This window comes from Acomys russatus, chromosome 16 (assembly GCF_903995435.1).
Source record: "Acomys russatus chromosome 16, mAcoRus1.1, whole genome shotgun sequence".
NCBI classification, from domain to species: Eukaryota; Metazoa; Chordata; class Mammalia; order Rodentia; family Muridae; genus Acomys; species Acomys russatus.
The window spans coordinates 16,035,381-16,059,131 of record NC_067152.1 but is presented as its reverse complement, the minus strand read 5'-3'; positions in this window follow the sequence as shown (position 1 = coordinate 16,059,131).

The following is a 23,751-nucleotide window of genomic DNA, read 5'->3' as shown; positions in this document are numbered from 1 at the left end:
AGCGAAGCTTCTGGCCTGAGGGGGACACTTGTCTGTGCCTCTCCTCCCAGCTCTGTCTCCACCAGAGTCCTTCTGAATGTGGCCTACAGAACGGAAGGCTCCAGCGAGAAGCTGCCTCTCTGATTCTTTCCAGCTGTCAGCTAAGAATAACCCTACCCAAAATAGCACTATAGGAATGGCTTAGGTGTGGCTCCATCCAGAGGCAGGTGGATGGACTAGATGGCCTTTGGAGGCTCCTTCTACTCCTTGGTGATACCTTATTCAGTCAACAACAACAAAAAAAAAACATTTGCTCAACACCTATTATGTGCCGTGCACTGTGCTAGGCACTGTAGGATCATGGGGCTTTTGGCCTAGGAGTAAACCACAGACCACCTCTACCCTACGCCCGGCTCCTACCACAGGCTATGTCAGAAAGCTCTGCTTCTAGCCAGTGCACTGTCTGGGACTTTGACCCAGCTCAAGACTCTGTTTTAAACTTGTGCAACCCATGAATAGCTCCACACTGGATTGTGAATTCTGGAAATAAGAAACATTTTTTTTTCTTTTTAATTTCCAGAGCTTTGCATATTGTCTGGGCCTCTACAGATGCAGAATAAAGACAAGTGAGTAGATGATGGATGAATAGGTAAATGGTGGGTGGGTAGGCAGAGGGTGGGTGGGAAGGTAGAGGATGGATGGGAAGGTAGAGGGTGGGTGGGTAGGTAAGAGGGTGGGTGGGTAGGTAGAGGGTGGGTGGGTAGGTAGAGGATGGGTGAGTTAGTAAGAGAGTAGATGGGTAGATAGAGGGTGGGTGGGAAGGTAGAGGGTGGGTGGGTAGGTAGAGGGTGAGTGGGTAGGTAGAGGGTGGGTGGGTAGGTAGAGGGTGGGTGGGTAGGTAGAGGGGGTGGTGGGAGGTAGAGTGGGTGGGTAGTAGGGTGGGGGGAGGTGGGTGGGTGGGTAGGTAGAGGGGGGTGGGTAGGTAGAGGATGGGTGAGTTAGTAAGAGAGTGGGTAGATAGAGGGTGGGTGGGAAGGTAGAGGGTGGGTGGGTAGGTAGAGGGTGGGTGGGTAGGTAGAGGGTGGGTGGGAAGGTAGAGGGTGGGTGGGTAGGTAGAGGGTGGGTGGGTCAGTAAGAGGGTGAGGTAGGTAGAGGGTGGGTGGGTAGGTAGAGGGTGGGTGGGTAGGTAGGGAGTGGGGAGGTGGTGAGGGTGGGTGGTAGTCGGTCGGGGTGGGTGGGTTAGTAAGAGGGTGGGTGGGTAGGTAGAGGGTGGGTGGGTAGGTAGAGGGTGGGTGGGTTAGTAAGAGGGTGGGTGGGTAGGTAGAGGGTGGGGTGGGTAGGTAGATAGGCAGATGATGGTAGGTAAATGGACAAGAAGATGGATGGGTCAGGTATGTTACTTTTAGAAAATGTTGACTAGGGTTTCCTTCCATCTCCTTCATCATTTGGATCCATTTGGTTTGATGCATTGTATCAGTCTGAGTCACAGTAAGATTAACTATAAAACATTAAAGTGGATCTGTTCTTTACAGTGCTGGGGATTGAACCCAAGGCCTTATACAAGTTGGACAAACACTTTACCCCAAGCTACATCCTTAGCCCTTTTGTTACTGTTTTTAGTTTGAGACAAGGCCTTATCTAAGTTGTATAGACTTGAATTCATTCTTAGCCCAAGCAGGCTTTGAACTTGCCACACCCTTTCCCTCAGCCTCCAGATTAGCTGGGATTATAAACCCGTGCCGCCAGGCTGGGCTGAAAGGGTGCCGAATCATTGCAGGAATCATTGCACTAACTGACTCTCTGCTCTGAAGTTCAGACTGGCCCTCAGAATCCATGCCAACACAGTTCTCAGGGCATTTGCAGCCGAGCACTGGCGTATTTGCAGTCCGTTATCGACATCAAGCTGGGCTTCCAACAGACCACTAAGGTCAGATGAGAGGTGCCATTTCCTGACTCAGTCTTAAATAGCCTTTCTTATTGAAAGTACACTAGGCAGTCCTTACAGAATATGTGAGCATCCTCATTCAAATGCTAGCCAGTGGACCTTTTCTCTATACTTGCGATTGAATCACTTATGAGTCTCCATAAGAAAACTTGATATTCCCAAGAGTTCCAGCCCTTCCAAAGCCAGCTCTAGACAGGATTAAATTCTAAGGGGGTCATTTTTTCACACAGAACTTCCATGACTTTCCATCATCCACATGTGGGCATCTCAGCTTCTTCGCAGGGCATGCCATGCCCTCCATGAAATCCAATACAGCTTGGGTGGAGTCCCGCCCATGTGCCACGCCCCCAACTAAACCTCGCCCTTTTTTCTGTCCTTCCTTTGAATCCTCACCCTGTGCCTCCACCTAGCTTCAATCCGCCCACTCTTGTGACATCATGGGGGAAAAAAAGGCTTCCAATTTGTGATTCATATTTTTTAAAACGATTACCACAATGTATGTTTAATATGACAACATGCAATATTAATAACAACAGCTAGGGAGAAGCTGTACCCAAGCCAGCAAGAACTGTAGCCAAATGGCACCCCAATTTGACTGATGGTGTGCAAATGTGTCCACCAATCCCTGCTGTTTAAGTGATCGCTAACACAGGTCTGCCATGTTTATAATGATACTGTGCAGATAGGCCAACACAAACAGGATGCAGGTGAAGTTGTCTTTAAAGCCCTACCCATCTATCACAGCCCAGTGCAAATATATCCACCCCGAGATGCCATCACTACTTATATCCCGACCTGTCCCAAGACACAAGCTCTTCCCCAGTGTAGCTCATAGTCCTTCAGTCTATTAGAGGAGTAACAGAATTTATCCTGAATCACAGACAATTTTAAACATGCCTGTTTCCAATGGTACGGCAAGCATTGTTCTTGACTTGATAAATGAAAAAAAAAAATGGTTATGCATTCGGCATGCACTGACGCTATAGAGATAATATCACATGATGAAATAAGATAGCATCCTCGCCATTACTGCCTGACCCCCTTCTCAGTGGTGTTCCCATCCTCACCCCCATCCCAAGAATTTCAAAGCCCAGGCAGTTATTTAGCAAGTATTTGTATGACCAAAATGGAAGGAGCTTCAGGGTGGGAAATGCCTGGATCCTCTCGTGTACACTCACCTTTAACCACTTGGTTAATTTGTTTGCGGGGAATATAAAAACCAGGTCTCGCCTGCAAGCTGTCTGTTCCTCTGCTGCTGCTGCATGAATAATTAGGGGTGCTGAGGTTCCCCACAATGAGAAGAGAAAGGGTCTTCACTCCCAACCACGGCTATGCAGAGTCGCACTTCACACTTGCGCAGGTACGCCATAATTGGTGGAAGGTTATTTGTTTAAACTTGCAAAATGGATTTCTTAGATGTTTGAGCCCTGTGCACTAGATGTTTTCAAAGTGACTTCGTGCTCATCCTAAACACCCACGTTATTAAGGGATTTCATTTGACATTTAACAATTTTGTATATTAATATTCTCCTCTTTCCCCTAAACGGCCTAATCCGTCTAAATCCACAGCATCAAAAGTCATTACAACAAAAAGAACAAGATGTTGCCAGAGCCACGGCCCAGCATTGAATTTTCCCAGCTGAGATGATTCAGGCAGATTTATATCTTGTTATTTCCTGAACCCGGAACAAAACCCTACAGGTTCGAGACTTTGAGAGCATTTGTCAGAGTCATCTCACGTCACAACTTTGAAAAAGATGGAGTATCTGCCATCTGCTTCACCAGGGGTGGCTTTAGGAGAATAAACCTCTTCTCCTTGCCCTCCCTCGTCCCCCACCACCCTACCCTTACCCTCCCCCCTTTTCCTCTCTGTCCCTCTGCCTCACACAGGAACTGTGGGCCATGAGGCAAATTCTAAAGCCTGCAACTATGTACAGGTGGGTCCTGACTGGTATTTCTTCCACTGGAATTTTTTTTCTACCTTTTATCTGACTTCCTTTGTGCGATGGGCCTACGGGGAACTGGAGAGCTGGCTCCGCAGTTAAGAGAACTGACTGCTCATACAGACGACCAAGGTTAGATTCTCAGTACTCCAGTGGCTGCTCTCAACTGTCTGTAACTCCAGTTCCAGGGGATCAGATGCCCTCTTCTGGATTCTGTGGGCACTGCATGCACATGATGCATATACGTGCTGGTGAAGCAGCCATACACATAAAATAAAAGTAAAACCTCAGAAATCATTACAATATTCTAAAAAATAAAAGCTGACATAGTTAATACTCTTTTTTTAAAAACAGTACAGGCATCCCTTTACTCTGCACATGAATTTGCCCTTCTTGTCAACAAATGTCGTAGAGGATCAGTCTGGAATAGCACCATTTAGTCATTTTGGAGACCATTGCTGAGAGTCTGATAAAAGCTATGTACTGTCTGTCTCCCTTCCAAAAAAGTCACATGTCCATGCATGTAAAAATATAAGTTGCAAAAATGAGTAGTGGTAGTTCCCTTGGAGAACTGCTCATCTGTGGGTTACCCCACGAATTATAAACCCCAACCTGAGTGTCCCTAAGCTAAACAGCTAATAATTGCACGGTATGGCTCTTTGTTTTATCTGATGACTAATAACATAGGTACCAAAAAAATAATCTGTAATGTGTACCTAGTTTACCAGGAATATATTTTGATTTGCAGGTCAATTTCTGCCTACTCCTGTTAGGAAGCTGTACTGTGAGAAGTCAGCTTCTGTCAGGTGTTTTCAAAACTAATTTATTGGTGTGGACTCCTTTGTTTAACCCTCTGTGTGGATGGATCATGAACTGGGCTCAGAGGGTGGGGCCATGCTTTAGAGACAGCCATGTCTAGACATCTGAAGGGAAGTCTAGAGGATTTTATGAATCACACCAGGCTTCTCATGTGAGCCCCAGGGGTACATATCAGGATCCCAGGACGCTGTCAATAGATCTATTGTTTCTGTAGGTAGGACAGACCACAAAAGAGTCAAGCATACACAATCTTCTAAGCAATGACTGAGCAATACTGCATGAAGTAGGAGGTTGTTGTTGTTGTTGTTGTTGTTTAAATGGCTTTCAACTGAAAAGATCTCAGAGATTAAGCATGCTTTTCTTGATACTGATTTCCTAGCCTTCTGCCTTCCAATGTGAAGCTACAAGAACCAATTGCATTATTGGATATTGACACCATTTTTTCTCTTCCATAATAAAATGTGAATACCATCAGATGGTCAGTGTGAACCTGGCCAGAATCCAGACTTCTTACCACCTGGAGGGACCCATTAGCTGCTGCTATCTACACATGGCCTTGTGCCTCCACTCCAAATTGCTACTCAGTCTTGCTCAATACATCCATCCCAGACTTCTTCCCCGTGGGCTCTCGGCCAGTGTGGTCCGCGCCAGAATGACAAGTTGGGCACAGAGACAGAATCGACTCCTCCTAGCATCTTTATCCTCAGTCTGGGATTAGATTTTGCCAACATGGACCTCCAATGTTAGTTCTGGATCGTAGTCACTCATTTTAACAAAGGCTTTGGGAGCCCATTCCATACAGGGAGGGAGGGACGGAGGGAGGGATGTAGGGAGGGAGGGAGAATACAGATGCACATATGCTCATGTGTGTATGCATGTAGAGGCCAGAGGTCAACATTGTGTGTTTTCCTCAATACCTCTCCATCTGGTTTTCTTCTCCTCCTCCTCTTCCTCCTCTTCCTCCTTCTACTCGTCTTCCTCTTCTTCTTCCTCCTCCTCTTCCTCCTCTTCTTTTTTTTTAAGATAAGATATCTCACTGGACCTGACTCAGTCAGACTGATCAGCCAGATTAACTGACCAACCTACCCCAGGGAGCCTCATGTCTCATCCCCCATAGCACTGGAAGTTACAGTCATGTGCTTTTGATAAGAGTTCCGGGAGTCCAAATTCAGGTTTCCGTGCTTTTGTGTCAATCACTTTACCAACTGAGATGCTTCCCCAGACCCCATGGTCAATCTTCTTAGAGTGAGTCACAAAAGTTTACAACTCCAATATTACTATTTGGAGTAATAGTATTGGAGAGACCGAGTGACTCCAGCCTGGGATTAGATCAAGCCAACATGGGCCTCCACCATCGGTGCTCCTGATTATGGCCATGCATTTTGTTAACAAAGGCTTCATGAGCCCATTCCATTGGCCCACTGCAGAAAACTCATTGCTCGGGACTTCACTTGCTTCTTACAAAATCTCAATGAGATATCCATGGTTACCCCCATTTTATGGGAGAAAATATCCTGACACTCAGACAGGTGGACTCAAGAGCACTGAGTAACAGGATGAGGATGCAGACCCACTCACATTTGCCTCCACAGGCCACAGCAGACTCATGTCTAGGTCAGTGGTGCTAAACCTGGCTGGAGATCCGCATCCTCTGTAGAGCCTCTAGGTCACGCCACACCCGGGTTCCCTGAGATTCCAATTTTACTAGTCTGGAGGGAGCCAGGCATTTTTCCCTAGGATTCTAGTATCCAGCCAGAGTTCAAGAACCACAGTGTTGGATGAATCATACATCCCAGCCCAGCTCAACCCACTTCCGTCCCACTACCAGAAAGGACAGAGGGTCAGCCAGAGGAGGAAATCTGATACGGTATAGATGAGACTCCCACTTGAAAGACACAACTCCACCTCTGGACCTTGAACTTTTCCAATGTCCCTGTTTTAATACTCAGTGATACTTGCTGTTCCAACACATATTCGTGGGTAGTAACGTAGGATGGATGGGGCATTTAGAAAGAGATTTGAGGGCAGAAAAGCCCAGAGACAGAGTTAGGGCTATGGCAATAGAGCAGACATAATCTATAATAGCAATAATACTGGTGACTGCTAGCCTGTCTAAAGTGGTGGTTACCCTCCTGGCCCTCTTCTGTACACGTTACAAATATTAACTCAACTGCCCTGTGAGATGGGAGTATATACGCCCCCTTGTTATGCAAAAGAGGAAACTGAGGCTTAGCAAGCTGAGATACCTTCCTATAGGTAACAGAGCACATGTCCTTAACACAGTCTTCTTGGCAGGCTCCTTGACTGTCTCATTGGTCTCCCCTACCCAACCTCCCGGAGAGTCCCGCTCCTGAAGGTCCCCGGGCAAGCACTTCAGCCTTCGACATGCAGCGGCTCAGCAGTCCTGCAGTCACCATCTTCCTCTGGTCCCCACCAGTTCAGTGTGGCCAAGGCATACGAGCAGTGTGGGGTGAAGCAAAGAGCCCTAGTTGAGAGCCACAGGGTTACTGCAGAGTCCCTGCAAGACTATGCTTAATGGCTGTAAAGCCTGGCTAGGTTCCTTTTCCTTCCTTCCAGATTTGCCCTTCCTTCTTTTAAGGTAGAGGATCTGATTGATTTGCAGATAAAGTCTCTGGAAAACCCTGTGCCCACACCTAACCCACCCAAACTAATCCCACTGAAGTGAATTACTTTGATTGGCTGCTCCTAGTTGTCTGCCTCCCATCCCCGGAACCCCTACACTTTGCCATTTCTTTGCCATTTCTATCCATGAAGACATAGTATGTTTCCCTGTTTTGTGATCTCTGGCTTTGGCCCTGTAATGTAAGAAAAAGCTTAGGTGTGGGGGAGATGGCTCAGTTGGTTAGTGCCTACCAGACACTCATGAGAACCTGAGTTCAGATCCCCACAACCCATGTGAACAAGACTGATGTCCTGGTGTGCGTCTACTACCCCAGCACTCAGAAGGGGGTGGGGTACAGAGACAGATTCCCTCAGAGCTCCCTTGTGAGACAAGCTAGCCAACCAGGTCCAATAAGAGATTCTAACTCAAAAGGAAAGGTGGAGGTAAATAAAGGAAGACACTTGACACTTCTGGCTTCCACGTGCACACATGTGTATGTGCACCTGAACACATGCACACATGCGCATGCACACACACACACACACAGAGAGAGAGAGAGAGAGAGAGAGAGAGAGAGAGAGAGAGAGACAGAGACAGAGACAGAGACACAGAGACACAGAGACAGAGAGACAGAGGCAGAGAGACAGAGACAGAGAGACTGAAATGGAGATGCCCATCAGTTTAGAGGATTACATTCCTGTAAACCCACTATAAACTGAAAATATTCTAAGTCATAAATATGAGTCAACACATGTAACCAACCAAATGTCACAGCTCTGCATGGCTTGTGTTAAACAGGATGAGAACACACATTAGCCTGTGATTAGGCAAGGCCATCTCACACAAAGTTTACTTTATAATGCATGGCTATATGGCATACTATTTGGAAATATAGGCTAAATAAGAGTATTTGAACTCAAAAGATGTCATTAATAGTACATGCTATAGCATCTGCCTTTTACCCTTGTGACTGCAAGGAGTGATGTCTAGCAACCATCTCCCTACAGCACAAGAAAGTACTGGGCTAGTTATCACTAGCTCAAAAAAAGATCAAATTTTAAGGCTGGGGGATGGTTTGGGGGGGGTAAATCCCCTCCTGTGAAAGGACTTGTGTTTGGACCCCCAGCTTCCATTTTAAAAGCCACCGCATGGAGTGATCCTAGCCCCAGGGAGCCAGATAAGAGAATTCCTGGGCTCACCAACCATTCAGCACTGCCCAGACAGTTAGTTGTAGTTCAGTGAGAGACTCTGTCTCAAGAAATAACTTGGAGCACTCGGGAAATGGACCAGTGGGTAAAGAGCACTTGCTCTGACACCCTGAAGTGTTCAGAGCCCCCAAAACCTAGGTAAAAGTAAGACCTGGTGGCATATGGCTGCCCTCCTTCACTCTTGTGGCAAGATGGGATCCCTTGGAAGGTGCTGGGGTAGATAGCCTGGAGTTAGCAGATGATGGCAAACAGTAAGAGAGACCCTGCCTCAAATAAGGTGGAAGGAAAGGACTGGCACCTGAGGTTAGCCTCTGAGCCGCACCTGTGAGCCACGGAACATGCATTCTCTCTCTCTCTCTCTCTCTCTCTCTCTCTCTCTCTCTCTCTCTCTCTCTCTCTGTGTGTGTGTGTGTGTGTCTGTCTGTCTGTCTGTCTCTCTGTCTCTCTCTGTCTCTGTCTCTCTCTCTCTTTCTCTCGCGCGCGCTCTCTGTCTGTCTGTCTCTGTCTCTGTCTGTCTGTCTGTCTGTCTGTCTGTCTCTCTCTCTCTCTCTCTCTCTCTCGCTCTCTCTCTCTCTCTCTCTCTCACACACACACACACACACACACACTAGTTTTCTCTAAGTTGACTGTTTTTACATTTTTTAATATTTTGTAATTAGACAGCCTCCTATTTTCACATAATGTATTTTGATCTTATCAACCCATCACTACCTTCCTCTAACTCTCCTGGTGCCTCCCCACCCCACCTACCTTACACATACACATGAGTGGACCCACATGCACACACATGCATGTAACACAAAACAGAGCTTAAAAGATCTCGAGCTCAAGAGACGGCTCCGTAGTGAAGAGCATTGGCTGCTTTTCCAGAGGACCTGGGCTCGATTCCCAGCACCCACATGGCAGCTGACAACCATCTGTAACTCAATTCCAGAGTTCCAATGCTTTCCTTTGGCCTGTGCCGTGCATGAATATGGCACAAAGACATGAAGGCAGACAAAATATTCATACATATAAAAAAGAACAAATCTTTTAAAAGTTTAAAATATCAAAATCTGAAGCACTGTTTCTTGCTGCTGAATGAGTATTTTTGAGGTACGTCTATATAGGTTAAACTTTCTAAAGAAAACCTTATCAGTGGAGGGGCACGCCTTATGGAAGTAATCTTGCCCATCTTGCTCCATGAGAAATGCCCTCAATAGCCTTCCTATATAGATATGCGTTAGAAATACTCATTCGGCAGAAAGCAATGCTTCAGATTTTGATATTTTAAACTTTTAAAAGATTTATTCATTTATTGTATGAATATGCTTCGTATGAATTGCACCCCAGCTGATACCCATAAGCATCCTAAAAATGATAATAAATATGTCAGTCGCAAGCTAAGTGTAGGGTTGGTTTGTTACACAGCATTACGGCAGCAGTAGCTGACTGATGAAACTACCTACCCACATTTCATTTAACATCTGCTTAATGTTCAGGTGAACTATGGTTCTAAGGGATGCGTTTTGAGACAAGGTCTCTCTCTCTCTATAGCCGTGACATTCCTGGAACTCACTCTATAGACCAGACTGGCCTCAAAATCACAGAGATTCACCTGCCGCTGCTGCCCCAGTGCAGGGACAGAAAGCCATGTGCCACTGCCACCCAGCTTCTAAGGAACACATCTTAAGAAGGGCTTCTTAGGAGCCATCCAGGCAAGTCCCTGCCCCCACTTGACTGCCTTCCTCACTGTTTGAGATGCAGCTTATGCAGAGTGTTCATCATAGTGGCTCATCTCCCTGCACAGATATACACTCCCAGAAGACAGATGGTTCACACATCATCTTACAAACTCTGAGCACAGAGCCCGGTACACTGTAGGTGTTCCACAATTTCTAGATAAATAAGAAATTGAAATGTAAGTTGTATACTACCTGAGCCCGTGTTCCTAAAGAGTGTGGACTAAATGGTCTCTAAATATCCCTCCATCTTCATTGCCTCCTGGGTAAAGCACTCAACACCCTCCTTTCAGCAGTTATCCATATAGAAGAGGAACCTACCCTGTATCCCTGTGTCTACTCTGGACTTCATGTCTTCTTAACATCTGGCCATCATGTGTCAGGCTCTCATGAGGTACCGTTGTCATGGAGGTGACAAACCTGCAAGAACTGCAGCCCAGAGTGCTCCAGCCTGCTTGTGCTGAGATTCAAGGATCAGGGTCTCCATCTGTCTGTCATCCAGGGTTATAGAGCAGGGGTGACAACTCAGACCTCACACTCTGGGCCTGAGACCCTGGGTCCTGCTGCCATGCTACCTTCAGTGGAAACCCAGAGAAGTCATCTGTCCCAGGCCCAGCTTGAATCAGGTAGGCATAGCCCATTCCCTCCCAGGCAACAACACTGAAGGCTCCTCCAGCAAATTTGGGGCTTTCCTAGAGGGGGCTGACTCTCCAACAGCGTCCTTTCACACCCTCTAGTGGTTAGACGGGAGCCCAGCATCCTGGAGGAGCAAGGAGACTCCCCTGGGCCTATAAAGTGTGCCTGCTACACTAAGCGCAGTCCTCTGGGAAAGCAATTTGGCAATAAGTATCAAAAGCCATAAACACAATCCTACCCTTTAACCCAGTAATTCCACTCCTGGGACTCTATTCAGAGGTGATAATCCAAAACCAGGGGAAAGTCTGAGCGCACAGTGATATCCCTGGCGTCCCTGTTTACAATATCAAACGCTGGTAAATACCCCTTAGTGACCAAAACCGAGGACATAGTAAAGCACAGAGCATGCGCACGGGTACTGTGACATCACTTAAAAGATGAGAAGTGTCACTTGAAACAGAGTATGAGTGTTGGGGTCAAAGTGACCAAGCTAACCTCCACTGATTGATTATTGTTGACAAGTGTCAGTAAAAACAGGGCAACAACATTCACCTTTCAGGTGGAAAGACTAGGTTAGAAAATATACCCTATGTGTGTGCATGTTATTGTGATAAGACATTATATGTTATTATTATTATTCAAGTTTGAAGTTGTGTCTCTAGAGGAAAAACACATCTGAAATCACAATAAGGGGAAGAACAGGAATCAGAATTATATATTCAGTAAGTTTGTCAAAAAAAAAAAAAAAAAAAAAAAACTATGGTTGAAGCTTTAGGAAGACTACCAAAATGTTGGTGCTTTTTTCCCCCCAAATGATTCTTGAGCAGATGTGCTCAGAATGAAGTGTGTATTAGAACTGTGAGATTAAATCTGGCATGCCCTGGAGCCTTCGGCCTCCAGGTGAGGCAGCTCCGCCAGCCCAGCAGGCATCATAGAGGGAAGCCATCTCCCAGGTTATTTGATTGGACTCTTGAACTCTGACAGCATTTCTCTACCTGACAAGAGATTTGCCGAAGCATTTGGGGGCATTTAATTGTCTCACATTGACTAATGTATGTGTGGTATTTGGCGGGGAGTAGAGAGAAGAGGCTAATAAAACAGACACATTGACCTCTGCTAAGCCCCACACCTAGCACAACCATGGACCCCCACAGTCCTCCTGGGTAGGGAAGTGTCTGCCCTTAGAAACCAAGTCAGTATCACAGACCACTGAGGTGAGACCATTTTTCTTTCTGTGTTTTCAAAATTTCTAGAGAGAATCCTAAGTGTTCTTCAACTTAACAAGGTTGTCCCCTAGTTGTCTAGCATAAGGAATGAGTCTCACAAGCAAGCCTCTTTGGCTCTCCCTTAAACATGACATGAGTCGTCAGTGTTGCCACAGCCTCTAGGCTGGAACACCAGGATGGAGAAGGCAGGAGGAGGGAAGCCGCACCCCTCTGTCCCCCACCTCATCATGAGGGACATCACTGACACCCAGACTTAACCTAGATTTCTGTTTTAGGTTGAGAGATTAGGGTCGTGGAAACTCAAAACTTGCCATATACCTATTTATTTAACTTCTGGGTTCATAGAGCCTATGAGAGGTGTCTATAATCTAACTAGGGCAGAGGTGCTCAGAGAACCCAGATATGATTTGAGTAATGTTCATTTAATTCTCCAGAGGACTCATTCATTACCCCGAGGCATTTCTGTCCACAGTGGAGTCTTTATTATTGCTGTGAAACAAATCACCCCAGACTTAGAGAAGGGAAGGGAGGAAGAAGGGAGGGAGGGAGGGAGAGAAGAAGGGAGGGAGGGAGGGAGGAGGGAGGAAGGAGGGCGAGAGGGAGGGAGGGAGGAAGAAGGGAGGAAGGGAGGGAGGGAGGGAGGAAGAAGGGAGGGAGGGAGAGAGGGAGGAAGAAGGGAGGGAGGAGGGAGGGAGGGAGGGAGGAAGGAGGGAGGGAGGAAGGAGGGAGGGAGGGAGGAAGAAAGGAGGGAGGGAGGGAGAAGGGAGGGAGGGAGGAAGAAGAGGGAGGGAGGGAGGAAGAAGGGAGGGAGGGAGAGAGGAAGAAAGGAGGGAGGGAGGAAGAAGGGAGGGAGGGAGGGAGGAAGAAGGGAGGGAGGGAGGAAGAAAGGAGGGAGGGAGGAAGAAGGGAAGGAGGGAGGGAGGGAGGAGGGAGGGAGGGAGAAAGGGAGGAAGAAGGGAGGGAGGGAGGGAGGGAGGAAGAAGGGAGGGAGGGAGGAAGAAGGGAGGGAGGGAGGGAGAAGGGAGGGAGGGAGGGAGAAGGAAAGGAGGTGAAACGAGGGAGGGAGAGATAAAGGAATAAGGAGAGGGAAAGAGATGGAGAAACAAAGAAGGAATAGAAGGAAGGAAGGAAGGAAAGAAACAATGAAAGAGGGAATGAAGGTGGTGGAGGGATGAATGAATAAAGAGAAAGGGAGAAAGGAGGGAAGAAAGGGGTGGGAGAGGTGGAAGAGAGGGAGAAAGTCATTATAAAATTAGGCCTATACTAATTATGACTAATACTGATTGACAACTTGACAGGACCTATCATCCCCGAGGAGACAAGCCCTTGGGCATGCCTACCAGAGATTATCTATGTTAACAACCCTACCAAGCAGCCATGAGCCAAAATAAGTCCTTTCTCCCTTAAGGTGCTTTTGTCAGGGTATTTTATCACAGCCAACAGGAAAAGAAACTAAGACACACAGACCGCTTTTTACACCCGCATGTATAGGGTTTTATTGAAGCTGTGAGTTTTAGGGCTCGGAAATGTTCTAACGGTGCACAGAGAGCAAGACTCTTCTGCAGGTCTAAGGCCTTAGCTGGGAAGATCTGGGCAGAGCCGCCCTGAAGGCTGAGTTCTGAATGAACCGAAGACACACTGTGGGTGCTGCAGGGTGCAGGCCAGAGCCTGGGCAGCGGCCATCAAGACCCCTCCACAGTCTCTATCCACGGTTGCTTGGGCTTCGTCCCATCATGGTGACTCCATCCCAAGAGAAAGCCTTTGAGAAGCAAGCCTTGAAAGTCACATGTAGTCACTGCTTCTGCTGCGGCCACCACCCTCCCACATTACACTTTGTCATAAGACGTGGCTGTCTTGAGGCACCACTCGCTATAAAGAGTGAACCACCCACCCCCTTTTTTTTTCCTTCTTTCTTCTGCAACCCCATCCTCAAAGGGTTCTAGAACCTACTCCAAGGGAACCAAGCCAGAATCCCAAGCATCACCTAGCATTCCTTGATCTGAGCAGTGTCCACACACCGAGCTTGGACATCCTCCCACCAGACTATGCACCTTCCCTGTACGTGCCACAGTCCAAGAAGTTTCGAGCAACCCTTCTCACCTTCCCCCTTGGAGCCAAGAGGCCTTGATCCAAGGACTAATTACCAATTCCAAAATTTCCATTCACAGAGCCATTTCCACCAAGACCGAACAAAATAAACCAAAGGTCTCTAGTAGATAAACCTGCAGAATCTCCTCTTGTAAATTAGGTATTCACAGGCTGACTGAAGTCCAGGCCTGTACAAAGGTGGCAGAACAAAAATATTTTGGAAGGTTTTCTGACAAAAAACCCAAAGGATGGCTTTAGGACACACCATCTTAGAGTCCCAAATTGGGAAGAAGTTGTTTGATACATACAAGTAAGGACCCATTGTAAGAAAACCCTGTTGGCAATAATCCAAGCCTATAACAACAAACATTTTTTTTTTTAATGCAGGAGTGACTTCCTTGCTTTCTATTAAACATGCTTCTTTTATTAATGGGACTTCCTTGAAGGATTTAAGTGTTGGCTTATAGATTGGCAGCAACTAAGAGACAGAAAAATATAAAGCGAAGAAGGGTTGGGCTCACAGCCAGTCGAAGATGAATCACAAACCAAGACAAACTTCTGAAGCTAAGCACCAGCATGATGAAAAGGGATTTGCTCCACGTACACACACACTTTCAATGACAAGCCAGGAGCCTGATTCACTGCATAAAAGTCAGGAATCCCTACAATGCAGGCCCAAGACTGCGTACCAGCCTCGCCGCCGTTTGTTCGAGTCACTCAAACAAGTGCGCAGAATCAACAACACAAAGATGGCGCCATGCTTCTGGGCTAAGACGGAGACAGCCGAGCCTGGGGAAGAGGGTGTGTGTCAGGGAGCAGCAGCAAACTAAGCTGGCCCAGGTAGGGTGGGGCCATGAGAGCAGGCTTTGACAGCCAAGCCTGCTTTTTCCACCATCAGAAAGGAGTTTTAAGAAGATTAATTGTGTAGAGGCATTTGAGGACAGGATAGAGACAGGGACAGCAGCTAGAAGGAGGGCTGCCACTACTGTGACACCAGAGAGCAAAGCCAAAAGAACTAAGCCTCCGTGTCTACACAAAAAGGCAACGCTGGGAGAAAATGGCTCATCCATTTATCAGGCCCAGACCGTGCTCAAGTTTGCTTTGGAACAGTGTTACTTCTACAGTTGGTTTGATTTTTTCACTATAATGCAATCTTTTGAGAAGTTCATACATACATTCGATGCATTTTATATCCGACTTCTTAGATCCTCACTCCGTTTCTCGCCCCATCCCAACATAGTGTCTTCCTTTTTCTTTTCTTTTTTCTTGCTTTCTTCTCATTAGTCTCCTCCTCCTTCTCCTTCTGCTCCTCCTCTTCTTCCTTCTTTCTAAAATAACTCACTGAATCCAAACTAAGCTGTCCAAATACATTCATGAGTGTTGGGTATTTACTACAACATGGTCATTTTATCATGCTCACACCCTTAAAGAAACTTTTCCTCAGATGTCATCAATTGTCAATAGCTCCTCTGCTAGGTGTAGACTCCTAAGCCCTTACCCATGCCATGCTAGACTTTTTTGTTGGCTTTTTCTTGTGCAGGTCTTGTGCAGGCAACCATAGATGCCCTGTTCATGAGTACAGCGGTCCCATCAAGTCCGGAAGACACTGTTTTGATCTGGTCTTCCTCAGCCCCTGGCTCTTAGGATCTTTCTGCCCCTCTTGTAAGATGGTCCCTGAATCTTTCAGGGAGGGATTTGATTTCTACAGAGCCATCTTCTTCTTCTTTTTTTTTTTTTAAGATTTATTTATTATTATGTATACAGTGCTCTGCCTGCACGTACACCTGCAGGCCAAAAGAGGGTGTCAGATCACATTATAGACGGTTGTGAGGCACCATGTGGTTGCTGGGAATTGAACTCAGGACCTCTGGAAGAGCAGTCAGTGCTCTTAACCTCTGAGCCATCTCTCCAGCCCCTCCGAACCATCTTCTTGGATCTCAAGCTCCTCTTCAACTCTTTTTTTCCTTCTAAAAGTCTGTATTGTTAGGATAGGAAGTCAGAGAGGTTAAAGCTAATCATCCAAAACATAACTGAAGATTAACAGGACTAAGTAATTATCTAAGTCAATGAGACCTTAAGCATCTAAGAGCAGTCATTCAGACTTGGACCCCAAAGAGGCCATGTTATGTAGATATAGTAAATGGTCCAGTCTCCATACTTTTCCAGGTTCCTACAGAAAGGTGCCTTTATTACTCTGTAGTAAGTCCTTCGGAACCTCACCAATACCTCACATTAATGAAGCTGTCTCTTTTAAAGAAAACATCTCCAATTCAGGTAAATAAATAGATGGTTGATTCTTTCATTAACAGTTCTTGGAGTTGCACACCTGAAGGCAAGACTCCAAAGAAATATACTGCGGTGAATAAGGTGCTCAGAAAAGTTTCTTCCATTTCTTTCCGCCTCTGCAGCAGCTCTAGGGGAAATCTTTGTTATTGTCATTTGATTGGCCTTCTTTTTCTGACTTCGTCTTAACCAATATTTCTGCTTTAACTTACTTTTAAATCAAAGATCGAACTTGTAGGTGTTGAAGACAAAGGAAAGAACAACGCCAAAATGCATTCGATCCCTTTATGCAATTGTAAATGGGCTTTAAAAAAAATTATAAGGGAACTAGAGAGATGGCTCCATGGTGAAGAATGCATGATACTCTTACAGATGACCTGGGTTCAATTCTCAGCACCCATGGCAGCTCACAACCATCTGTAACTCCCGTTCCAGAGGATTTAACAGTCTCTTCTGGCCTCTGAAGGTGTGAGGCACACATATGGTACACATAAAAATATGCAGGCAAAACACACACACACACACACACACACACACACACACACACACACACACACTAAAGGTAAGGTGGCATGAGTCTTTAATCTCAGTACTTGGGAGGCACAGACAAGAGGATGTCTGTGAATCCAAAGTCAGCCTGGTCTACATAGCTACCTCCAGAACAACCAGGACTACCTATAAAGACCTTGTTTTAAAAATATAATAATAATAATGATAATAATAATAATAATAATAATAATAATAATAATAATAATAATAATAATAATAAATGAGGATGATGATGAAAATGCACAGAAAGAAGGTTCTGAGCAAAGCCAGTAGTTCAGTTTGGCCATCATTAAGACCCTCTGGAAAGTGGCAACTTTGCTCTACCCAACAATCCTGAGCTTCAGAGGTTAACAAAAAAGTTCCCACCCCACCCTCACCCCCACTCTCAAGCAACCCTGAGCAATAAAGAGGACTCCAGGTCTGCTTGCTTTAATATTTTTTAAAAAATAGAATGAATTTAAGGGTCTGTGGTGGTTTGAAGGAGAACGGCTCCCACAGGTCATATATTGAGCCTTTGGCCCCCAGCTATTGGAACTGTTTATTCACCTTAAACTTCCAAACACTTAAACTTCACCAAAGGAAGTCAGGGCAGGAACTCAAGCAGGGCAGGAACCTGAAGGCAGGAGCTGATGCAGAGGCCATGGTGGGGAGCTGCTTATTGACTTGCTTCCCACCCGGCTTGGCTTGCTCAACCTGCTTTCTTATAGAACCCAGGACGATCAGCCAGGGGATGGCACCACCCACCATGGGCTGGGCTAGGCCTTCCACTACAAATAACTAATTAAGAAAAAGCCTTATGGGCTGGAGAGATGGCTCAGTGGTTAAGAGTGCCGCCTGCTCTTACAAAGGTCCTGAGTTCGATTCCCAGCAACCACATGGTGGTACACAACCATCTGTAATGTGATCTGATGTGATCCTGTGAAAGTCAGACCCCACTCTCCACTCAACTGTGGAGAATGACCTGTCCATTGGCTAGATCTGGGTAGGGGTTTGAAGTTTATAGCCTGTATTGTCCTTGGCTGGTGCCATAGTTTGAGCGGGATCCCTGGATAATAAATAAATAAATCTTTAAAAAAAAAAAAAAAAAGAAAGAAAAAATGAAAAGAGAAAAAGCCTTACAGCTGGATCTTATGGAGTCATTTTCTCAATTGAGTTTCCTTCCTTTCAGATAACTCTAGTTTGTGACTCCAGTTTGTGTGTCAGGTCGACATAAGACCAGCCAGCACAACTGGGATGGTTTCTATATGAACATTCTCACCTAAAATCTGCAACAATTGCACTGCAGATGTTAATGGTTAACGGCAGTGGCAACATGGTGTAGCATAGAGTTCAGGCCTTTCATAATGACACCAACCTGGATGAGGTTAGTGAAAGGGTTAGAGGTGGCTCAGAGTCATTTACGTGCATATAAAGTTACTAGCTAGCTTTGCTCTGGGGTTCTGATAAACGCTCGCTCTTAGAACACAAATGAGCCGAACTACAGATTATATTTCCTTCTTTTTAAAAATTCACATATTTCTATATTTTGACTTTTGGTAATTCCAACACATATTCAACCAACTTAGCACCTCTTTGCTACTGTGTAATCCCCACAGTATGAAGGAACCATGATGTATACCAGCATTTCCTATTAATGGGCACATAAAGTGTTTGAAGCTGTGACTACCATCTTTGAAATGCCATACGAGGATCGGATACCTGCAAGGGGATTTCTGGAGTCAAAGGATATGCACACGTTTAGATTAACCAAACATGACCAAACTGCTGGCCAAGAGTTATACTAACTGACGTGTGCCTCCACCGACTGTAAGACCTCTAATTTCTTCACGTTTTTCTGATAAGGAGCGTGGATAGCTTGCAGGATGAAAACGTTTCATGTTAGGAGCCACACAGCATTTACTTGACCTGAAGTCACCTCCTGTGCTTGTTTGGTTGCAGAAGAAGATGGCCTCCACTGTTTAAGGTCCTCAGACATAAGCTCACAGACCTGGTTCCTCAGAACTGACCTCTTCCCGTGCTGACTCGGGGCCGGGGTAGGGTGGGAAAAGCTTCTGAATGCCCCTCATAAAAGGAGACCCCTGCATCTTTGAGCATAATAATGCCCAGGCTACACTACCTAGAAGTGTTGACATAGAATCACAGTGGTACCCAGGGGACTGTAGGAAGATGAAGGAGGTACTCACTGGGAGAAGATGGGGAAGCATATAAAACACTTGGGAATCAGCATAAGATTAAAAAAAAAAAAAAAGAAGACTGAATACAATGTTTTGTTTTGAAGTCAAAATCAATGCAAAAACAAATAAAAGACGCAAAAGTGGTCTTACAGACTTTTCCCTTTGTCCCACCCAGGCTTCCATAGCATTCAGGATAGCCCAGAGCAGCAGTCATTCTAAGCAGGTCTGGGAAATGTTTGGGTGTGCCTGTACCTTAAAGTTGCTTCCAGGGGGTTAGAGAGATGGCTCTGTGGTTAAGAGCACCAGCTGCTCTTCTAGAGGGCTCAGCTTTGGTTCCCAGCATCCACATGGCAGCTCACAACCATCCATAACTCCAGTTCTAGAAAGACTTGATGCCCTCTTCTGGCCTGAACAGGTGCCAGGCATGCATGCGGTGCACATACAGACATGCAGGAAATGTATCCATTTGCATAAAAATAAAATAAATCCCTCACAGACCCTCTCAGAGACTAATGTTTATTATTTCTGAGCTGTAGAGGAAATAAAGAAGGCATTAAATAGTAGGCTTCAATAAACATGCATCACCCCTCAACGCTGGCCCTGACGTCAGTGCTAGGTGGGTAGTAGACTAGTCCTGCTGGTGGTCAGTTTAACTCTCTCATACTTAAGCCCTTTTGGCCTCTTACCTTTATCCTGGTGACCAAGTAAGCACAGTGTGTGTGTGTGTGTGTGTGTGTGTGTGTGTGTGGTATGTGTGAGTGTGTGGTGTGTGTGTGTATGTGTGTGTGAGTGTGTGTGGTATGTGTGAGTGTGTGGTGTGTGTGTATGTGTGTGTGAGTGTGTGTGGTATGTGTGAGTGTATGTATGTGTGTGAGTACGTGGGAGTAAGTGTGTGATATGAGTGTGAGTATGTGTGTGTACAGGCCAGAGGTTAGCCTGAGATGCCTTCATCAACCTCTTCTCTCCCTTATTTTTTAAGCCAAGGTCTTTCACTGAACCCACTGATTCAAGCTGTACTTGCTACCTAGCGCAGGGACCCTCCTCCCTCTCTACCTCCACCCAGCTCTGGGGTTACAAATATGTGCTGCCCACTCTTGGACACTGAAGATAGGGACTCAGGTCCTCCTACTGGCACAGCAAGCCCTTCACCAGCCCCGCAAGTGGCCACTTGATTGACTCAAGTCTGTTGAGAGAAACAGACAATCATTTACTGGGTACTTATCTTGCGTTACATTGTGAGAGAGCTACTCTCATGGAAAAAAAAATTTTCCCCAGTCACAGACCGTACCAGTGGCTGAGCAGGGCTTTGGATGAATATATTGGCTTCTTTCTAAGCATAGATCTTGCCCCATAGCCCTAAGGACAGACAGATGTCCCCTTCTAATTCCCAACCTGGCTGTGCATGTGAGTCAAAACATTCCTACAAAACGTCATTTGTCCCACCTGCCAGAAGACTTAGCATGGATATGCCCTCTAGTGGATTTTTGTAAACAAACAAACAAAAACCACGCATGTGTGGAGTCACGCCCATTCCAAGCAATGATCAACGGTCTTCAACTATGTCCACAGCCCCTGATGTCAAAACAATGCTATTCAAGGAAGCCTGTCACCAGCCTCAGGTGCCACATAACAGCAAAACCAAAGAGCACCATTTCCGGGTTCTGACTGGTGGCCTTGGTATCTGGGGCCAGTCATTAGCACTAGCAGGAATATCACCCAGGACCAAGATGTTGTGGCCTAAACCAAAATGAGGCTTCTCCCACTCTCTACTCCCGGGCATCTCTTGTCTAAAAAATCTACACCTTTCAGGACCTACTCTGTACGGTTTGGAGAATGGTCTTATTGTAGCCTTGCTTTTGGTTTAGAATGAGTAAGTTTATTAAACATGTAGCAATCCAAAGTTAAAGAATACATAACAAGAGATTGATAATGGTTATCATTAACTTGGCTGCTCAAAGCATCCAGCAGACGAGGATGAGGGCGGTCCTGCTGAGGCAGTCATCTGGAGTTTTCAATGGTGAAGAGTCCCAGGCATAGCAACAGCCCCTCTGCTGAGGCTTCCAAGTGAAAGAACAAATAGCCAGAGGAACCGTTCAGCTGGGAAAGTGGAGGCAGTCAGCTGGAGTTCCCCAGCGAACTTTCTCGCCATGGATAAGCTTCTCGGGGTGGCTGAACTTCCAGCCTCTCATTCCACTGCACGCGCACTTTTGGGCCCGTGCGGCAAACAACAGAAACCTGTTGGAAGTGCTTCACCTTCTAACTGTTCTCAAGGACACAGCGTTTCCATTCCTGGACTGTTCAGCCATTATCATTCATTCTTCCCTGTCACCGAGTCAAGGAACCAGCCCGCACCCAGACAAGGCGTCTTATAGGACACTTGATTTCAACGTGCTGAAGTCTGAAGTGGGGGAGGAGGGGTGACAATTCACTACCCTGTAGTGTGATTAAGAACCAGTACGTGCCACCAGGTCTCCCCCTCCAGGGGACATGGTCAAATGTGAGGCACCAGAGTACGTGAGAAAGTCATATCCCACTCTCCACTCAACTGTGGAGAATGTTCTGACCATTGGCTAGATCTGGGTAGGGGTTTAAAGTTTACTGCCTGTATTGTCCTTGGCTGGTGCCTTAGTTTGAGCGGGACCCCTGGGCCCAAATCTGCCTATCATAATGTTCTATTTGTAAGTTTCTAGGACCCTCTGGATCCTTCTACTTTGCTATTCTCCCATGCTTCTCTCATTTAGAGTCCCAATAGGATGTCCTCCCCTCTGTCCCAGTTTCCTGGTAAGTGAAGGCTTTCGTGGGACATGCCCCTTGGGCTTATATGCAGATATAAGTGAGTATATACCATTTGAGTCTTTCTGCTTCTGGGTTAACTCACTCATTATGATCATTTCTAGCTCAATCCATTTATCCACAAATTTTGGGAATTCCTTGTTTTTAATAGCTGAGTAGTATTCCATAGTGTATATGTACCACAGTTTCTTTATCCATTCTCCTGGTGGCACTCAGAGGAAGGACAGCAGGTTACCAAGAAAAGATTTGATACCCTATGAGCATATACAGGGGGAGGTAATCCCCCTCAGGAACAGTCATAGGGGAGGGGAATAATGGGAAAATGGGAGGGAGGGAAGAATGGGAGGATACAAGGGATGGGATAACCATTGAGATGTAACAAGAATAAATTAATTAAAAAATTAACAACAACAAAAAAAAAGAACCAGTACGTGGTTCTGAGATGTAATTGTTGGTTCGTTTCCCTGTTTACATCACTGAGAATCCCAGGCTTTCCACAAAAATCAATCAATTCCCTAAAGTTCTCCTTTTGTTTTCTAGAGCCAGTGCTACCTCAGGCTAGTCAACAGGGTGGGGAGCAGGTAGTCAGGTGTGCCTCCAGCAGTTCCAGCCACAGCATTGCTGAACCAGCCTTCCCTCGGGTCCTTAAGGCCGTGTGGGGACCCAGGGCCTCAGGATGGAACTCTCTGCTTCCTTAAAGCAACTGTTTTGGGGAGCTTGCTGTCTGTTTGGCCACAGGAACTTGATTGGGGTTGGCTTCAAACCAAAGGGAGCAGAGGAGGACATGGCCATCGCTCCCCCTCTCAGAAATCCACAGACTCTTAGGATTTCTTCATTCAGCGATCAGGTTTGCACACCAGTTCTTCCAATCCCCTTCACTAGAACAGTAGATATCAATTTGCTTACATTTGCACAGATGCAGCAAGGGACTTTCAAATGCCCATTACTTGCATGGAGTTAATAAGGAAGGTGATGGTCAGGTTTTAGGAATAGATATTTTTAATTTCTCATACTCTCCATCAACTGAATTGCATGGTGTTGCAATTCTCAGTGCCGAGTCTGTGACCCACACCTCCCGGCTAGCTCTCCCAGCTCTGCCCTTCCCCAGTCCAGTTTTCCAGACCATCTTTTTATTTATTTATTTATTTATTATTTATTTAAAGATTAATTTTTATTTTAAAAGTATGTGTGCACATGTGTACAGTGTCCACTGCGTCAGAAGAGAATGTCAGATGCCCTGGAACTAGAGATACAGACAGTTGTGGGCTACCTACCTGATGTGGGTTCTGGGAATCGAACTCAGGTCCTTTGCAAGAGCAGTATGTGCTCTTAACCACTGAACCATCTCTCCAGACCCAGATCTACCCTTTTCAAGGACTAACTCAAATGTCACCCTCACTAATTGTCCTGGAGAAAGTGGTCTTCACCCAACAGAAACTCTCAGTCACTTTGAGCATACTGGGTCTCGTAGCATGGGGACACACAGCAGGTGGCTTCAACAACAGAAATGAATCTCCTTACAATTCTACAGGCCAAGGCCTCGACGTTAGAGGGTCGGTTTCTCCTGCGACCTCTCTCCTTGGCTTGAAAATTACTGTTTTCTTTCTGTGTCTTCATGTCCCCTCTCCTGTGTGCCTGCCTCCTAGCCTCTTCTTTTTCATTGCATTCATGTAGTTAGTGTCTGTGTCTGTGTGCATGTGTACACACACCCTGCACATGGGTGGAGGTCAGAGGACCACCTATAGGAATCTGATCTCTCCATCA